General features: G+C 41.6%; 1 protein-coding gene and 1 non-coding gene across 9 annotated transcripts in view; one reads left to right on the forward strand and one right to left on the reverse strand.

The window, feature by feature from the left end:
- FARS2 (phenylalanyl-tRNA synthetase 2, mitochondrial) overlaps positions 1 to 19,997 on the forward strand; it is a 591,973-nt gene that overhangs the window by 346,193 nt on the left and 225,783 nt on the right. The gene's annotated exons all lie outside the window — the stretch shown is intronic.
- On the reverse strand, positions 3,116 to 3,222 carry LOC132232031 (U6 spliceosomal RNA). Its single transcript, XR_009452195.1, has one exon. It is a non-coding gene; the product is annotated as a U6 spliceosomal RNA (small nuclear RNA).

Raw genomic sequence — 19,997 nt, forward strand, 5'->3', positions numbered from 1 at the left:
ACTGTGTAATCTTGTGATCTTGAAAATGAAGAATGGTTAAAGTAAGCAGTAATTTATATAGTGGATAGCTTAATTATTCTATTACTTGGCTAAGTAATGAATCAAATATTTTCTTTCAATAAGAGGGAAGAATTTATTTTCCAAAGGGCATCCCTATGAGATTTATAAATTACAATTACAGGCTATAAGTCACTACCAAGGATAGTGAATTATAAATAGACTAGTGGCCCAGTGCACGAAATTTGTGCACATTGAAAGGGAATTAATTAGAGGAACGTAATTTGAACTCAGTATCTAATATCAATAATATGTGAGTGGGAGGCAGTCCGCGTTTCTGAAATTCAGTGACATGAATTTTAGCTATTACTTTGCCAAATAAATGGAATTTACAGATATCATTTAAAAGAGCACTCAGCTTAATATTAAAAACTCTGGCTACCAAGTCAGGTCTGTTTTCAACTTTTTTGCCAGCGTTGTAAATTGTTTGCAATATCTGCCCATTTGGGGTTGTGTGTCATGGTTATGAATAAATCGGGCTTGCCATGCTTTGTTACAATTGCCATAGTATCCTGATATCACTGCTGCATATTTCTGGGACTACCCTCAAAAGATGATGGAAGTATTATCATTTTGCCAATCGGCACATTGTCATTTTCAGACCTAGATTTGAGATAATCCATCAAACCACTATATTTTTTAACTCTCAACTTAGATTGGTTTGCTTTGATGAAATTTATCTGATTAGCCTCCATTTTTTAATATGAATCCATGAAAAACTGTTGAGTTAATTTTCCTGCATTTAAAATAGGATTGAACATGTCCCACACAGAGAAATGAAATCCATAATACTGCATTTATGTGACTCGTGTCCTTACGTTTTTTCTAGTATTATTGTCTATTACACTATTGTCTCTGAGTCTTAATGCAATATCTGTTCCCCAGCCTTTTTCACCATGTGGAAAAAGAATAGGATATGTCATTGCATCTAATGTAGGAAATAGGATATTGACTTGTTTCATTTTAGTGGCATTTGGGTTATTGGGATCTGGTTTACAATGAATGAGCAAGTCCCTTTCAAAGGAGGTTCTCCATCTTCGTTTCTGAATATGACAGCAACCTCGGTTACATGGGGAGAATTATATCTACCTGGGTCACTGTTACGATCGTATTTAATCGCCATTGTTACTTCTGTGGGAGCAATACCTTTTGCCACTGGTTCAGATTGGGCTTCCCTTTCTACCTCTTGTAGGATCTTGTACGATTTTGTTAATTCATTTATTTCATGCATGAGGTTGTTGATGTTGATCATGAGTCTTTCTGAGCAGCCCTGATTTTCTGGCATTGCTAATATTTTACTTGTAGCTTCGGCTGTATCCAAAATATAGAGTTGAGCAAACTTCCGAGAAACACGGTCCGAAGGATGTAAAGTCCCAGTGTGGTGATAAACTTGTCTGTATATTCTAAAACAGTATGGCCCATATCCTGATAGGGATGCAATATTTGCACCCATGGAAGCAAAAGCAAAAGAACTATTTATGGAATGAATATTTTCCATGAAATTTTTACTGTTAGAATCTTCGTTTTTCATTAATCTTTTTAAATATGCTGAGTAATCTGGAAAATGTATATCATTTGGACAGACTTTCCCTTTGCTACAACATCGAGTAAATTTCCCATCAGATAGTTTTTCATCAGAGAAATTTAGTGATAGGCAAAATTCACATCGAACAGTCATTCCAACACAACTATGTTCGAGAATTGCATCCTTACATACTCCATTTTCGCTGAGAAGGCAGTTCCTACTGGTATTGGTAGTACTTGTTGATGACTGTTCTCTAGACATATTCTGTCATCACCACTGCCTTCTTTACACTTCAAAGGCACGTTGGTCTTTAGACATTTTCTGTCGATGATGCCGGTGTTTTTCGGCATCAGAGTGACGTTTTTCCAATAGCTGGTCTTCAGATACATTCTGTCGCAGGTGCTGCCTTCTTTCAAGATCAGACGCATGTTGCTCTTCAGACATTTTCTGTCGATAACGTGGGCATCTTTCGGCTGAAGAGCTACATTGTATCAACAGTTGTTCTTTAGACATAGTCCCAACTTTCTACTGCAGCCGTGGGCAAACTACGGCCCGCGGGCCGGATCCGGCCCGTTTGAAATGAATAAAACTAAAAAAAAAAAAAAGACCATACCCTTTTATGTAATGATGTTTACTTTGAATTTATATTAGTTCACACAAACACTCCATCCATGCTTTTGTTCCGGCCCTCCGGTCCAGTTTAAGAACCCATTGTGGCCCTGGAGTCAAAAAGTTTGCCCACCCCTGCTACTGTCACAATCTGAGATGCAGGTAAATGAGAGTCCTGGTTGTCAGGCCGCTGAGAGCTGTCTGACCAAAGGCTGATTCTGGCTGATTCTGTGGGGGTGGGACTTCCTCCTCCCTGCTGTCAGTTTCCACAGCTGTGATGAAGCTGGGGTGACAGAGGGAGCCACGCCCTCCAAGCCGCCCTCTCTCTCGCTCTGCTCTATGTCCAGTGGCCTCCTGCTCTGCCAAGTCCCCCAAATCTCCCACTCTCCACCCACTCTCCCGCTCTGCTCTCTGCTGGTGAAGGTCCCGGGAGCCCATGGGCATGGCTTGCCGTGGCCAGCTTTGCCTCCTAGGGCTGGCGAAAGTCCCGGGAGCCCGTGGCCGCCGTCGCCTCCCAGGGTGCTTGACACCTGCATATGCAAATTAACCCGCCATCTTTGTCAGGTTAATTTGCATACTCCTGAGCATAGCAGAGGGACCATCAATTTACATGTTTCTCTTTTATTATATGGGATGGTCCTCCTAGAATCCATTTGGCAGAGTTTGAACTCCATGTTAATTGGTATTTGCATACTAAGGAGCTATTTTATATTTATTTTTATTCATTTTTTTAATCCTCACCTGAGGATTTTTATTGATTTTTAAAAAGAAAGGAAGGGCAAGAGAGAAACATCAATGTGAGAGAGAAGAATCAATTGATTGCCTCCCAGATTGAACCTGCAACCTTCTGGTGTACAGGATAATGCTCCAAACAACTGAGCACCGGCCAGGACTATTTTTATTACTTATTTATTATTATTTTTTTAAAATATGGAATGCTTCACTAATTTGCATGTCATCCTTGCTCAGAGGTCATGCTAATCTTCTCTGTATCATTCCAATTTTAGTGTATGTGCTGCTGAAGTGAGCACTTTATTCATTTTTAAAGTGCTGAAATATTCTAAACATACATGCATATATTCCTTGACTTGATTTTCTAATAAATAGGACTCTGTGCCCTCCACCCAAATGTCTACTTCTGTTTACTATGGTAGGATTTTACCACAGATTCTTTTAAAGAGTGAAAGCATTAGAAACAAAGTTATGCCTCCCTGATGACATTTCTCCTTCCTGCTTTCCTCCCCAGAGATGACCACTGACTTCAATTTGATGTTCACCATTCTCGTGTTATTTGCATATATCCAAAAATAGTTTCTAGAATTGCTTCCAAATGTATATTAAACAGCCAAAGTAGTTAAATAATAGAAATTCCAGAGAGATTTTATGAGAAAGTTGATGAGCAGATTCTAAAATGTATATGGAAATAGGGAGGGCCAGGAAACGGCAAATAACTAAATGGAAAGATTTGCTTCATCTAATGTCTTTTTAAAAGCTACAAAAATTGCAAGAGTGTGACCTGATGCAAGACAGATATACAGGCCCACACAATGAATAAGGATCCCAGAAACATACCTGTGTTATGCTAGACTTCTGATATCATCTGCACTAGGGAACAGAAAGGCAGGAGGAAAGCCTTAATGCAAGTGGAGGAGGGATAGTTGAGTATCCACATGGAAAAAATGAAGTGACCCCATATTACTAATTATTCAAAAGTGAATTCCAGCCCTAACTGGTTTGGCACAGTGGATAGAGCATCAGCCTGGGGACTCAAGGGTCCCAGGTTTAATTCTGATCAAGGGCATGTACCTTGGTTGCAGGCACATCCCCAGTAGGGGGTGTGCAGGAGGCAGCTGATTGATGTTTCTCATTGTTGTTTCTAACTCTCTATCCCTCTCCCTTCCTCTCTTTAAAAATCGGTAATATATATATATATATATTTTTAAAAAGTGAATTCCAGGGTGCTTGTAGATCTAAACCAGGGGTCCTCAAATGTTTTAAACAGGGGGCCAGTTCATTGTCCCTCAGACCGTTGGAGGGCCGGACTATAGTTGAAAAAAAACTATGAACAAATTCCTATGCACACTGCACATATCTTATTTTGAAGTAAAAAAACAAAACTTCAAAAAAAAAAAAAGGCTCTCCTGACTTCAAAAAAAAATAAATCCTAACTTGTTCTTACCTCGGTCCTCAGGCAGCAGCAGGCTCTGCACAGGCAAGCTCATGACTCATCCGATCACACCCGAGACTGAGAGGAGGAGTCGAGAGACAGAGAGAAGGAGGGGAGTCGGAGAGTGCGGTGCACATTCCACACATGCGCACTGCGGGCCCGGGACGAGTCGGCTGCTAAGCAACAGGCAGCAGCAGCAAAAACACCCAGCGGGCCGGATAAATGTTTTCGGCGGGCTGCATGTGGCCCACGGGCCGTAGTTTGAGGACCCCTGATCTAAACTCAAAAGAAAATTTATACTGACATCAAAAAAGTTATTTAACCACAATGATTCTTTGATTCTTATAAATTTAACTAGAGGACTGGTACACGAATTCGTGCACTAGTGAGGTCCCTTGGCCCTGTGGGATCAGGCTGAAACCACCTCTGCCACATCCCCCGAGGGGTCTCGGATTGTGAGAGGGCACAGACCAGGCCGAGAGACCCCACCGGTGCATGAACAGGGCTGGGGAGAGACAAGGGAGGTTGTCCAGCCGCCAGGGGCCATGGGAGGGCTCCAGGGCATGTCTGGCACATCTTGCTCATTCCTGATCGGCTGGACCCCAGCAACAAGCTAATTTATCAGTCAGAGCATCTGCCTCCTGGTGGTCAGTGCACGTCATAGCAACTGGTCGACTGCTCCCTGGTGGTCAGTGCACGTCATAGCGAGTGGTTGAATGGCCTTAGCATATCACTAGCATATTATGCTTTGATTGGTTGAATGGACAACCAGACAACTGGACACTTAGCATATTAGGCTTTTGTTATATAGGATTGCGGAGATTGAACTAAATGAACTATGATAATGTAAAATTAAAACCTAATTCAATGTCTGATCTTGAAAATTTTTGAAATTATTTATTTAATAGGATTGCTGGATGTTTTTTGTAAAGCCTTTTATCAAATTAGGGATGTTTATATTTCTAGTTTGCTAAGAGATTTTATCATAAATAACTTAAAATTTAGGCCCTTCCATATATTTTGAGATGATATCATTATGTATGACATAGTGGTTATTTTTTGCGTAAACATAATTTGGTTGAAATACATTATCATTTTTACATATTTCTAGATTTGATTTGCAGATACTTAGGATTTCTAAATCTGCATTCAGGGGTAAGATAGGTCTGCAACTTTCTGTGTTTCTTATGTTCTTATCAGGTTTTGATGTTAAGATTGTGCTGTACTCATAATACTAATTTGGAAGTATTTCCTTTTTCTATTCTCTAGGAGAATATTTTTAAGATTATTGTTATTTCTTTTGTGAGTTTTTGATCAAATTTACCAGTGAACTCTTCTGGGCTTGGTATTTTCTATGTGGGAAGTTTTAATTCATAGATTACATTTTTTCTATTATTAAACTATACGGATTTTGTTTTATTTTGTATAAATTGTATTTTTTCCTAGGAATTTGTCCATTTCCTCTAACTTTCAAATGTAGTGGCATGAAGTTGTTTGTAATAGTCTCTTATTACTAGAGGCCCAGTGCACGAAATTTGTGCATGGGGGGGTGGGGTTCCTCATCCCAGCCTGCACCCTCTCCAATTTGGGATCCCTCTCGTAATCCATAACCACTGGCTCCTAACCACTCACCTGCCTGCCTGCCTGATTGCCCCTAACTGCCTCTGCCTGCCTGCCTGCCTAATCACCCCAAACCTCTCTGCCTACCTGTCTGATTGCCCCTAACTGCTCTCTCCTGCCAGCCTGATTGCCCTAACTGCTCTCCCCTGATGGCCTGATTTCCCTAACTGCCTAACGGCTCTCCCCTCCTGGCCTGATCCCCTTAACTGCCTATCTGCTCTCCCCCTAACTGCCTATTTGCTCTCCCATCCTGGCCTGATCCCCCTGCCTAACTGACACCTTCTCCATTCTGCCTTCTCCCTTCTGCTTTCTCATGCACGGTGCCAGCCTTCTCACCTTCTCCCCAGAAGCTGGTCTTTTCAACTTCTCCTGAGGCGCCAGCCTTCTCATCTTCTCCCTTTTGCCCTCTCCCAAGGCACTAGTCTTCTCACCTTCTCCCTTCTGTCTTCTCCTGCAGTGCTGGCCTTTTCACCTTCTCCCTACTGCCTTCTCCTGCAGTGCTGGCCTTCTCACCTTCTCCCTTCTGCCTGCTCCTGCACAGCGCCAGCCTTCTCACCTTCTCCTTTCTGCCTTCTCCCAAGGCACCGCTCACCCTCCAGTCTGAAGGTGATCAAGCCTGCAACCAGAAATGTTTCTGGTTGCCTCAGGCTAGTCCCGCCTTCTCCCTGCGCCTCCCTGCTTTCACCCAGTCTCTGGATCAATGCCCTGCAGTGTGCATAGGAGCTAATAAAGAGCTAATATGCTAATGGTCTGGTTGTGACCCATTACAACATCACAGCTAATTTGCATATTACACACACACACACACACACACACACACATATTGACATTTAAAAGAACTATTTTTCCCTTGCCGGGTAGCTCAGTTAGTTAGAACATTGTCCCCATACATCAAGGTTGCGCATTCAATCCCCAGTCAGGGCACATACAAGAACCAATGAATGCATGAAAGGGTAGAACAGCAAATCAATCTCTCTCTCTCTCTCTCCCTCTCTCTCTCTCTCTCTCTCTCTCTCTCTCTCTCTCTCTCTCTCCCTCTCCTCCTTATCCCTCCTCTCTCAAATCAGTAAATTTAAAAAAAAACCTATTTTTAATTAGTCAATAGTTAAGCACATTTACTAACATTTTATTAAATTTTGTGCTCATCTTTTTTTATACTAAGCTTTCTTCTAGAGTTTGCTTTTTTTCTTAATAAAGTAAATCCTTTGAATATTTATTATGTGAGGGATTATAATTAGTAAACTCCTTTGCTCTTTGTATATCTGAAATGTGTTTATGTGGTCCTCATTCTTGCATGATAATTTAGTGGGACATAAAATTCTAGAAAGGTTGCCATTCTCCCAAAGCACTTTGAATACACTACTTCTGACCTTTGTTCTTGATTAAGTCTGATGTTAACCGAATTATTATTTCTTTCTAGATAATGATGCCTTTTCTCTTGGGTAATATTTAAGACTTTCCAATTTTACTGTGATGCATCTTGGCATGAGATTTATCTTTATTTATGCCACTTGAAGGGTACTTTTGTTCAACTCCAGAAAAGTCTGTGTTGTTAGCTCTATGCACATGATTCTCCTCCTCTGTCCACCACCTTTTTTCTGTGTCTGCTCTTATATATTGGAGCTTCTTAGTTATCAGCCATGTAACTACTTTTTGTCAATTTCTCAGTACCTTCTATTAACTTAATAATATTTTGAGTTTTTTAACATAACTATTACATCTATTTTTAAGATCACTGTTTATTTTTTTTTTCCCCTCTAACTTCTTATATCATTTCTTCTTGGCTTTGTTTCCTAATTCCTTGATTTAAAAAATGACTGAGTTACTTTGTTTAGCAATTTGAATATCTTTATTGTGATACTTTAAAGTCCTTTGTTATTCTGTAATATTAAATTTTTTTCTAAAGTGAGTTCTGGACGATGATATTGTTGGTTGTGTTTCTGCATATTATGATTTTTCAGTGTTTCAGAAGTCTAGTTTTCCAACCCATTTTGAACATATACTAATTTTCTCCCTTTTGAAAATCACAAACACTCTGTTCATCCTTCCTTGTCTTTCAGCCTTGCATGTTCTCCACTTGGCCCAAGAGTGCCTGAGTTGACAACTAGTCTTTTAATGTCATTTTTTTTAAATGCTCAGCCTGGCTGGTGTTGCTCAGTGGTTGAGCATCAACCAATGAACCAGGAGATCACAGTTCGATTTCTGATCAGAGAACATGCCCGGGTTGCAGGCTTGATCCCCAGTGTGGGGCTTGCAGGAAGCAGCCAATCAATTATTCTCTCTCATCATTAATGTTCCTATCTCTATTGCCCTCTCTCTTCCTGTCTGAATTAAATAAAAATATATTTAAAAAATAATAATAAGTAAAATATCCACCTCTTGATTATGTAGTTAGCAGGTTAGTGGGAGTTTGGTTCAAGAGACTCTGTTTCATTCTTTTTCTCTGGGCTTCTTTCTTTTCCCTGTAAAGGAAGAGGTGATTGAAAGCATGAACTCATACCAGCAGCATGGCAGGAAGTTGACATGAGATTATGAGGCAATAATTTTCTTCAGTAGTTAGGGTTTTGGATGAGTCCTTGTTCACCAGGAACCAAGGTATATAGCAGGATTCAATTTGTTACTCAGCCTTTGCCCTGCCCTGGCATTCATTGGCACAGCCCATTTCCAGGATAGACCTAGGCTTCTGTACTATTAGGGACCTAACCCTTCTCCCACACAAACAAAGCATACTTTTATACAAATGAGTCAATTTGATAATCTTAAAGTAATAACCTTGAGTCCACTCAAATATGTATATATATAGAAATACATAAACAGATATTGAATATATTATAAATTATTATATACTATATGCAATTATATACATATATCTTAAATTGTAAAATACATATAACATACAATTTACCATTGAATCATTTTTTAAAAAATCTTTATTGTTGAGAGTACTATAGATGTCCCCCTTTATTCCCCACCTTGCCCCTCTCCACCCATTTCTGCCCTGATCCCAGGCCCTTCACCACCCTACTGTCTGTGTCCATAGCTAAGATCTTTGGTTAATCTCTTCCTGCCCCCTGGCCCCACCCATCATCCCTTTGAGATTTGTCAGTATGTTCCATGGTTCCATGCCTCTGATTCTATTTTATTCATCAATTCATTTTGTTCATTAGATCTTCTGTTCGTTTGGTGTTTAGATTCAATTATTGATAGATATGTATTTGTTGCCATTTTATTGTTCATATCTTTTATCTCCTCCCCTTCTCCTTCTTCCTTTTCCTCTTCTTCAAGAATACCTTCAACATTTCATGTAATACTAGTTTGGTGGTGATGAACTCCTTTACCTTTTCTTGTCTGTGAAGTTCTTTATCTAACCCTCAATTCTAAATGACAGCTTTGCTGGGTAGAGTAATTTTGGTTGTAGGTCCTTGCTATTCATCACTTTGAATATTTCTTGCCACCCCCTTCTGGCCTGCAAAGTTTCTGTTCAGAAATCAGCTGACAGTCGTATGGGCGCTCCCTTGTAAATAACTAACTACTTTTCTCTTGCTGCTTTTAAGATTCTGTCTTTGTCTCTAACCCTTGGCATTTTTATTATGATGTGTCTTTGTGTGGACCTCTTTGGGGTCCTCTTATTTGGGACTCTCTATGCTTGCTGCACTTATAAGTCTACTTCTTTCACTAGGGAGGGGAAGTTTTCTGTCATTATTTCTTCAAATAGGTTTTCAACATCTTGCTCTCTCTTTCTTCTCCTTCTGGTATCCCCATTATGGGAATGTTGGTATGCTTGAAGTTGTCCCAGAGGCTCCTAACACTATATTCATAATTTTGGATTCTTTTTCTTTTTGCTCTTCTGATTGGGTGATTTTTGCTTCCTCATGTTCCAAATTATTGATTTTATTCTTGGCATCCTCTACTCTACTGTTGAATCCCTGTAAATTATTCTTTATTTCAGTTAGTGTATGCTTAATTCCTGACTGGTCCTTTTACATTTCTTTGAAATTCTCACTAAGATCCTTGAAAGTTTCATTAAGTCCCTTAACACTCTCATTAAATCCCTTGAAGCTTTCATTAAGATCCTTGAGCAACCTTATAACCATTGTTTTTAACTTTGTATCCAGTAGTTTGCTTGCTTCCATTTCTTTCATTTGTGACCTATTTCATTGTCTCCACATTTCAGCTGCTTCCCTGTGTTTGTTTCTGTGTGTTAGGTAGAGCTGCTATGTTTCCTGCAATTAGTAGAGTGGCCTTGTGCTGCAGGTGTCCTATAGGGCCCAGTGGCTCAGCCTTCCCAGTCAGCTGAGCTAGGCATTCTAGGTGCACCCCTGTGTGGGCTGTATGCACAGTTTTGTTGTAGTTGAGACTTGATTGCTGTTGGCATCACTGGGAGGAGTTGACCTCCAAGCCAATTGGCTGTGAGGACCTGCTGCAACTAGAGTGGAATAGCTGCTATGCATAAACACCTCTATGGAGGAGGACTTGCTTCAGTGGGCCTTTGGTGCTCACTGAGTGTGTCACTTGTGGATGTATAGAGTTGTTATCTGCTATGGTCTGAAGCTCTCTACTGGGTGCACTGGCTCTGGGGCCTTTAAGGAGGTGCAAAGTCAGCCACTGCCTGGAGCCACCCAGCAGAAGCTACAGAGAGATCTGCAGAAGGCTACTATTTGCTATTTGTATTGGGCTTAGAAGTGTCCAGGCAAGGCCAAACTGTGAAGCAAGGCAAGTTGGTGCTAGTGCTGCATCTTCTGCCTTTTATTGATAGGTTTGGGGCATGCTGTCACCAGTTTCAGCTTGTTTGAGAGATTTTAGAAAACTCTGAAGTCTGAGCCAGGACAGGCCATTTATAGGAAAAAGCTCCTTGCAAACAGCTTGGGTGGGGCTGCAAATTAGATGGGGTGGGGTCTCAGGGAATCCCCAGGGTGGTGGAAACATTGTGGACCATGTTGATTGACACTCACATATGGCTGCCAGTCAGCCCTGCCACAGGAGTGGTCCCAGCACAGGAACAATGACCCCTGCATTCACCTCCATTTGGGAGAAAGCCACCCCTGAGTTCCTGCCCCGATGCCAGATAATCCATTTTCTCCCCATATGTGTCTGGATCCTCTAAAGCAGTGGTTCTCAACCTTCTGGCCCTTTAAATACAGTTCCTCATGTTGTGACCCAACCATAAATTATTTTCGTTGCTACTTCATAACTGTAATGTTGCTACTGTTATGAATCGTAATGTAAATATCTGACATGCAGGATGGTCTTAGGCGACCCCTGTGCAAGGGTCGTTCGACCGCCGAAGGGGTTACGACCCACAGGTTGAGAACTGCTGCTCTAAAACCACCTTGTGCTGGGAGTCTGAGTAAGATTCAGACTTCTGGCCCTTTAAATGGAACACCTGGGTGCCCTGTAGACTCTGTGTCCCTGGGCCACAATTCCCACTGGCATTTACATCCTGAAGCTTTTCCAGGGTCTGGAACCCTGAGCTGGGGATCTGGTATGGGGCTGGGATCCCTTTCTCTTCACAGGATGCCTTTGCAGAGATGTTCACTCTCCTAAAAAACCACACATGTGGGGGTTGGACTAACCTGTCCCATGCCTCTACCCCTCCTACTAGTCTCTATGTACTTTTTTTACTTCTCTAGTTGTAGGATTTCTATTCAGCCAGTTTTCAGGTGGTCCAGGTATTTTAGTTGTAATTTTGATGTGGTTGTGGGAGATGGCAAGTACAGGCATTTACCTATGCTGTCATCTTGGTCTGATATTATTGAATCACTAGTGGCCCAGTACATGAATTCGTGCACATTGAAAGGAAAGTAATTAGAAGAAATATTTTAATATCACTATTTGCCCTTTTTCTATAATAGAAGTGTCAACCAAATTAACAACTGACAATGCGAAACACATGCATGTGATTGGCCCCAGCAAGAGCTATATATATATAGGTAAACTTACTTAATTGCTAGCAGATCTGCTTTCTGATTTAGTTAAACTTTTTCCAGCCCAGTGAGGCACCTCAACTTCTCTTTCAGGTAATTGTCAGTAACACAGCAGTAAATACCAACACAAAGCAGATTATTATTGTAGATCACGCAGGGAGAACAGAGGGTAAAATATTTAACTGCAGCAGTGTTTGACTATATTCTGCGCATTGAGAAAACCTGAAGTCATTTTCAGGGTCCACCATTTCTTACTTCTTTTCAGTTGGGTCAAGTTTCTAAGCTTTCTAAATGTCTGTTTTCCAGCTAATGAAAAGAAAATAGGATTCTACCGAGTCTCCTATATACCTACTCCAAGACTTCTGTGAGGATCAAATGAGATGAGGCACGTGAAAATGCTTCAAAAACATTTAGTTAAAGTGTGAAATGTTTGCCCCTGACTATAAAGCAAGTCCTGTTCCTGTGCTGAAGAAACTGCAAGGAGGCTAGCGTCGCTAGGGAGAGAAAGCATCAAGAAGGGTTCAGGAATCTGGAGAAGGGGCTATGCGTAGATGACATAGGAATCCAGAGACAAATAAAGAGTCCGGAAATGAGATATAATTTTGAAAGGCATTTGGGGGTCAGAGGAACTTAGCTAAAGGAGCTAAGATCCAAGATCTTAAGTCTAAGGTCTTAGGTTCTCCTGTCGTCCCCAGGACCCCATGCTTTTTATTAACACAACTTGTTCTGAGGCAAGGCAGAGATATATACTTCAAAGGGTCAGGGTTTAGTACAGAGTTCATTGTCAGAATGGGGGAATTAGCCTACGGCTGTACAGGTTTTTGGCTAGTAGGAGGCAATAACATGTAGATTAAGATGCCTTTTAGCTGTCTGGCAGCCACAATCAGTTTCCTATTCAGATTTGGGTAAATACCTTCAAGCCATTCCCAACAGGTGACTACATGTGTGGCTCAACCCTGTTGAGTTCCCAAGTCTCATCAACCTTTTGATGAAACTCTTGAAATTATGACATGCTGGAATTGGTTCCCGGCATGACATCATTACCCAGCACCCACAGCCGGGCTGGGCTGGGCTGGGCTGGGTTGGGTTGGGCTGTGGGCCACATTTTACGCCATGGGGTCTCAGCAGCATCGGCTGCGATTTGGTGGGCTGTCGCTCCAGGGTGGTGGCGAGGCCTGTGTTCCACTTGGGGGAAGCCGAGTATTGCTTTGTGGGTCCCAGGTCTGTGGTGCTGTTTCTCTGTACATGGCTAGTGTGTGTCACAGCAGCTCCACTGTTGAGCGTCTGCCCCCGGTGGTCAGTGCGCGTCATAGCGACTGGTCGGACGGACACTCAGCCTTTAATCTAATAAAAGAGAAACATGCAAATTGACTGCACCTCTGCTACACCCACAAGCCACGCCCATGAGCCAATCAGGAGCAAATATGCAAATTAACCCAACTAAGATGGCAGCGGCCACGGAGCTGGAGCCAGCAGGAGCTTGGGTTGCCCCTGGCAATGGAGGAAGCCAAGCTTCCTGCCTGCCCTGCCCGCCCTGAGTTCTGCTCAAGGCTACAAAGTTTCAATTATAAAAGATAAATAAATCCCAGATACCTGCTTCCAGCCTGTGGCGGTGGCCAACCTGAAAACGGCCCTCAGCCCTTCACCCAGGCTGGCCAACACCCCAGTAGGGACCCCCCACCCTGAAGGGGCTGTGGCCAGCCTGCACACAGCCCTCAGCCCCTCACCCAGGCTGGCCAGGCACCCCAGTAAGGACACCCAACCTGAAAGGGGGTGTGGCCAGCCTGAAAACAGCCATCAGCCCCTCACCCAGGCTGGCCAAACCTCCATGGGGTGAGGGTCCCCACTGGGGAGCTTGACCAGCCTGCAAACTGCCATCATCCCCTCACCCAGGCTGTCCAGGCACCCCATCGGGGACCTCCACCCTGAAGGGGGTGTGGCCAGCCTGAAAACAGCTTTTAGCCCCTCACCCAGGCTGGCCAAGCACCCCACCCTGATCCAGGACACCCTTCAGGGCAAACCAGCCAGACCCCACCCATGCACCAGGCCTCTATCCTCCTATATAATAAAAGGGTAATATGCAAATTGACCCTAACAGCAGAACCACTGGGAATTACTGGTCACTATGATACACACTGACCACCGGGGGCAGACACTCAATGCAGGAGCTGCCCCCTGGTGGTCAGTGGGCTCCCACAGGGGGAGCTCTGCTCAGCCACAAGCCAGGCTGATGGCTGCCAGCACAGCGGTGGTGGCGGGAGCCTCTCCCGCCTCCTCAGCAGTGCTAAAGATGTCCGACTGTAGCTTAGGCCTGCTCCCCGCTGGCAAGTGGACATCCCCTGAGGGCTCCCGGGCTGCCAGCTTGGGCCCGATACCCTAGGGAGCAGGCCTAAGCCAGCAGGTAGACATCCCCCGAGGGGTCCCAGACTGTGAGAGGGCACAGGCTGGGCTGAGGGACCCCCCGAGTGCACAAATTTTTGTGCACCAGGCCTCTAGTGTGTGTGTGTGTATATATATATATATATATATATATATATGTATATGTATATGTATATGTATATGTATGTATATGTATATGTATATATATATATACACACACACCACACATATATATGTATATATATATATACACACACACACAAAGCCCGTTGCACGAAGATTCGTGCAATAGGCCTTCCTTCCCCTGGCTGCCGGCACCGGTTTTTCTCCAGCACCCGGGACCCAGGCCTTTGGTCCGGCTGCAGCGGAGAAGCCAAGCCTCGAGGCTAGGCTTTTCCCCTCCAGCTGCAGTGAGGCTTGGCTTCTCCCCTCCAGCCACAGCGAGGCTTGGCTTCTCTGCCAAGCCAAGCCTCTTCAGTCTTCAACCTTCAGTCTTCAGTCTTCACTCTGGCCAGAGTCTTCGCTCTGTGCCTGCGTTTGCAAATTAACTGCCAATCTTTGTTGGGTTAATTTGCATAGTTGCTCTGATGGGCTGGTGGGTGTAGCAGAGTGACACTAATTTGCATGTTTCTCTTTAATTAGTGTGTGTGTGTGTGTGTGTGTGTGTGTGTGTGTGTGTGTGTGTATGTAGATTTTAAAGTATATAGTTTGGTGTCAAAAAGTTCATTCACATTGTGCAACTATCACCCTCATTTGTTTTCCAGAACTTTTTCATCATCCCAAACTGAAACTCCGTAATCATGAAATAATTAATTCTCAACACTCTCTCTCATGGCCCTTGGCAACCACCACTTCATTCTCTGTCATATAATTAAGTCTTCTTGTGACATATTTTGTTTATTCATTTGTTGGTAGACACTTGGGTTGCTTCCACATTTGGGTGGAACATCAATATGTAAATACCTCTTGAAGACTCTGCTTCCAGTTCTTTTGCATATATACCCAGAAGTAGAATTGCCAGATTGTATAGCAATTCTCATTTTAACTTTTTTTAAAAAAATTGTTGACAGTATTACAGATGTCCCCCATTTTCTCCCTTTTGCCCTCATCCACTCAGCCTCAGCTCTATATCAGGCCTTTACAACACTATGTATCCATAGGCTATGCATATATAAATTCTTTGATTAATCTCTTCCTATCTCCCCATCTCCCTACTCTCTGAGATCTGTTGGTCTGTTCCAGGCATCCATGCCTCTGGCCCTATTTTGTTTGTCAGTTTATTATATTCAGTAGATTCCACAGATAAGTGATATTGTGTGTTATTTGTCTTTCTCTGACTGGCTTATTTCACTCAGCATAATATTCTCCAGGTCCATCCATGCTGTTGCAAAGGGTAAGAGATCCTTCTTTTCTACAGAGGCATAGTACTCCAGTATATAAATGTACCACAGCTTTTTTTTTTTTAATATATTCCATTGATTTTTTACAGAGAGGAAGGGAGAGGGATAGATAGTCAGAAACATCGATGAGAGAGAAACATCGATCAGCTGCCTCCTGCACATCCCCCACTGGGGATGTGCCCGCAACCAAGGTACACGCCCTTGACCGGAACCGAACCCTGGAACCTTCAGTCCGCAGGCCGACGCTCTATCCACTGAGCCAAACCAGTCAGGGCATGTACCACAGCTTTTTATCCCACTCCTAGTAATGGGTACTTGGGCTGTTTACAAATCTTAGCTATCGTAAATTACATTGCCAAGAATATAGGGCTGCATATATTCTTTCTGATTAATGTTTCAGGATTCTTAGGATATATCTCTAGAAGTGGGAAGGAACACTGGGTCAAACAGCAGTTACATTTTTAATTTTTTAAAAATATATTTTTATTAATATCAGAGAGGAAGAGAGAGGGAGACAGAGATAGAAACATCAATGATGAAAGAGAATCATTGATCGGCTGCCTCCTGCACACCTCCCACTGGAGACCAAGCCCGCAACCCGGACAAGTGCCCGTGACTAATTTTTTGAGTAAACGCCATACTGTTTTCCATAGTGGCTATACCAATCTGCATTCCCACCAGCAGTGTACTAGTGTTCCCTATTCTCCACGTCCTAACCAACATGTTTTTGTTGATTTATTAATGAAGCCATTCTGGCAGATGTGAAGTGATACCTCGTTATAGTTTTTATTTGCATTTATCTGATGATTAATGATATTGAGCATTTTTTCATGTCTATTGGCCATCTGTATGTCCTCTTTGGAGAAGTATTTATTCAGATCCTGTGCTCATTTTATAATTGGGTTACTTGTCTTACTTTTGTTGAATTGTATGAGTTCTTTATATTATATATTTTGGAAATTAACCCTTATCACATGTATCATCGGTGAATATGTTCTCTCATAATGGGGGTTCCCTTTACATTTTGGTGGTGGTTTCTTATACTGTGCAGAAGCTTTTTATTTTGAGGCAGTCCCATTTGTTTATTTTTTCCTTTGTTTGTCTTGTCCTAGGAGATGTATCAGTGAAAATTCTGCTATGTTAGATGTCTGAGATTTTGGTGCCTATGTTTTCTTCTGGGATGTTATGGTTTTGTGATTTATATTTATGTATGTTATTCATTTTGAATTTATTCTTGTGAATGGTGTAAGTTAGTGATCTAGTTTCATTTTTTTGCATGTATCTGTCTAATTTTCCCAGCACCATTTATTGAAGAGACTGTCTTTATTCCATTGCATGTTATTGCCTCCTTTGTCAAATATTAATTGAGCGTAATGGCTTGGGTCAATTTCTGGGACCTTTGTTCTGTTCGCTTTGATTTTGCAATCAAAGAAAACATGATAATTTCAAGAGAGACATCAGAAGTGCTTTATTCAAAGTAATGTCCATCGCTAGCTACACATTTCCCCATCTTTCAGGTAATTTGTGCATACCGTCCCAATAGAACTTTTCTTGTTTTGAGGCAAACCATTCAGAGACCCAATTTTTCATTTCTTTGTATGTTTTGAAGTGCTACTCAGAAAGTGGGTGTGCCATCGATCGGAACAAGTGCTAATCTGAAGGAGCAAGGTCTGGTGAATATGGCGGATTGGTTAATACTTCCCAAGCAAGATCTTTTAACATGTCTTTAGCTGGTTTTGAAGTGTGTGATGGTGTGTCATCATGAAGCAAAATTACTTTGCCATGTCTTCTGGCACATTCTGGTTGTTTCACACACGATCAAAGCGTGGTTCAAATTTATTATTTGTTGTCGATAGCAATCAGTATTAACGGTTTCACCTGGTTTTAGAAGCTCATAATACACCATACATTTTCTGATCCTACCGAACGCAAAGCATTGTCTTCTTTCCAAAGCGATTTGGCCTTGCAGTCGATGTTGATGGTTGACCTGGATCAACCCATGATTTTGTGCATTTGGGATTCTCAAAATAAATCCACTTTTCATTGCCAGTCACAATTCGATGCAAAAAAAGATTCTGTGCCATTGAAGCAACATTTTACTGATGACTTCGGTTTTCCATTTGTCTTTGTTCAGTTGATGTGGCACCGTTTTCCTTTCCCATTGCTTGTAAAAAATCAGAAATTGTTTGCTGAGCAACGCTTACTCTTTCTGCAAGTTGTTTTTGAGTTTGACATTCACTTTCATCCAATAATGCTTGTAATTATAGGTCTTCAAACTTTTTCGTTGGACCTGAACATTCTTTGTCTTTCACATAGAAATCGTCACTTTTAAAGCGTGAAACCAGTGTTCACAAGTATCTCGAGATGGAGCATGTTCACCATAAGCTTCCCAAAGTATACGATAACTTTCAGCAGTACTTTTCTTCAAAATAAAGTAATGAATTAAAACTTCCCGCTAATGCTCTTTTTTGGCACAAAATTTAACATTTTTTTAAGCATAAAAATATCTATGATGTTAACACCTTCAGAAAATTTGACATATGAACTTTTGAAGCTTGCTGTCAATCCAACAAAATAGCATACATATAAAAGCGCATATAAATCAACATATGTGTAACTCCATCTATTGAAAAAAATCCGCATTATTAACCAGTACACCTGGTATATGCCTATTCTTGTGCCATTACCAGGGTATTTTTATTATAGTGGCTTTGTAGTATAGTTTGATATCCAGTGTAGTGACCCCTCCAACTTTGTTCTTCTTTCTCAAGATTGCTGAGGCTATTAGGGGTCTTTTTTTGGTTTCATATAAATTTTTGGAATATTTGTTCTAGTTCTGTGAAATATGCTGTTTGTATTTTAATAGGAATTGTGTTGAATCTATAGATTGCTTTGGTTAGTATGGACATTTTAATGATGTTAATTCTTCCAATCCAGGTACATGGTACATTCTTTCACTTGTTTGTGTCTTCTATTTCTTTCAATGTCTTGTACACAAGTACAGACCTTTTATCACTTAGGTTAAGTTTATTCCTAGGTATCTTAAATTTTTTTGTTGCAATGGTAAATGGGATTGATTTTTTAGTTTCTCTTTTTGAGGTTCATTATTGGTATATAAAAATGTCATTGATATCTGGAGGTTGATTTTGTTCCTGCTCCTTTGTCCAATTCATCTATTAAATCTAATAGTTTTTTGGTGGAGTCTTTAGGGTTTTCTATGTACAAAATCATGTCATCTGTGAATAATGACAGTTTTATTTTCTCCTTTCCAACCTGGATGCCTTTTATTTTTTTCTTCTTTTCTGATTGCTATGACTAGGACTCCCAATACTATGTTAAGTAAAAATGGTGAAAGTAACATCCCTGTCTTGTTCCTGTTCTTAAAGAAAATACTTTTAATTTTTGCCCATTGAGTATGATATTGGCTGTCAGTTTGTCATATATGGCCTTTATTATGTTGAGGTATGATCCCTCTATTCCCGCTTTGCTGAGAGCAAATGTGTCCTGGATATTATTGAATACTTTTTCTGTGTCTATTGATATGATCATGTGATTTTTATCCTTCATTTTATATCACATTCATTGGCTTGTGCATATCGTACAAGCCTTGCATCCCAGGAATAAATCCCACTTGGTCTTGGTGTATGATCTTTTTATTTATTTTTTAAATTTTGGTCCCGTGACTCAAATCTAAACCCAATATATATAATATTCTATGTAATAAAGAGCTAATATGCTAATTAGACCGAACAGCAGAACAACTGTCTGGACGACCTTCCAGATAACCTTCCAGATGAAGCCCGGGCTGCAAGGGCCAGCTGAGGCAGCCAGGGCTACGAAAACCGGCTGAGGCAGCTAGGGCTGCGAGGGCCAAGCCCCTTGCATGAATTTCGTGCATCGGGCCACTAGTATATGTATATTTCAGAGAGGAAGAGAGAGATAGAAACATCAATGATGAGAGAGAATCATCGATTGGCTGCCTCCTTGATGCCCCACACTGGAGATGAAGTCTGCAACCTGGGGATATCCCCTGACCAGGAATTGAACTGTGACCTTCTAGTTAATAGGTTGATGCTCAATCACTGAGCCAAGCTGGCCAGGCCTGATCTTTTTAATGTATTACATGATCCTGCCATATCTGTGGTTCTGTTTAGGCTATTTATAGGGGAGTGCTCTGAGATGGAGGGGGAAATGTCAACAAAAGAAAATTGTAGAGCATGATGGTTAGAGTTTGGGTATTATCTGGAAGGCAATTAGCAAGAGAATAAGTGTCATGATCAGATTTCCATTTTAGATAAATCCCAGTTCTGATCATA

This window comes from Myotis daubentonii, chromosome 3 (genome assembly GCF_963259705.1).
Source record: "Myotis daubentonii chromosome 3, mMyoDau2.1, whole genome shotgun sequence".
NCBI lineage: Eukaryota > Metazoa > Chordata > Mammalia > Chiroptera > Vespertilionidae > Myotis > Myotis daubentonii.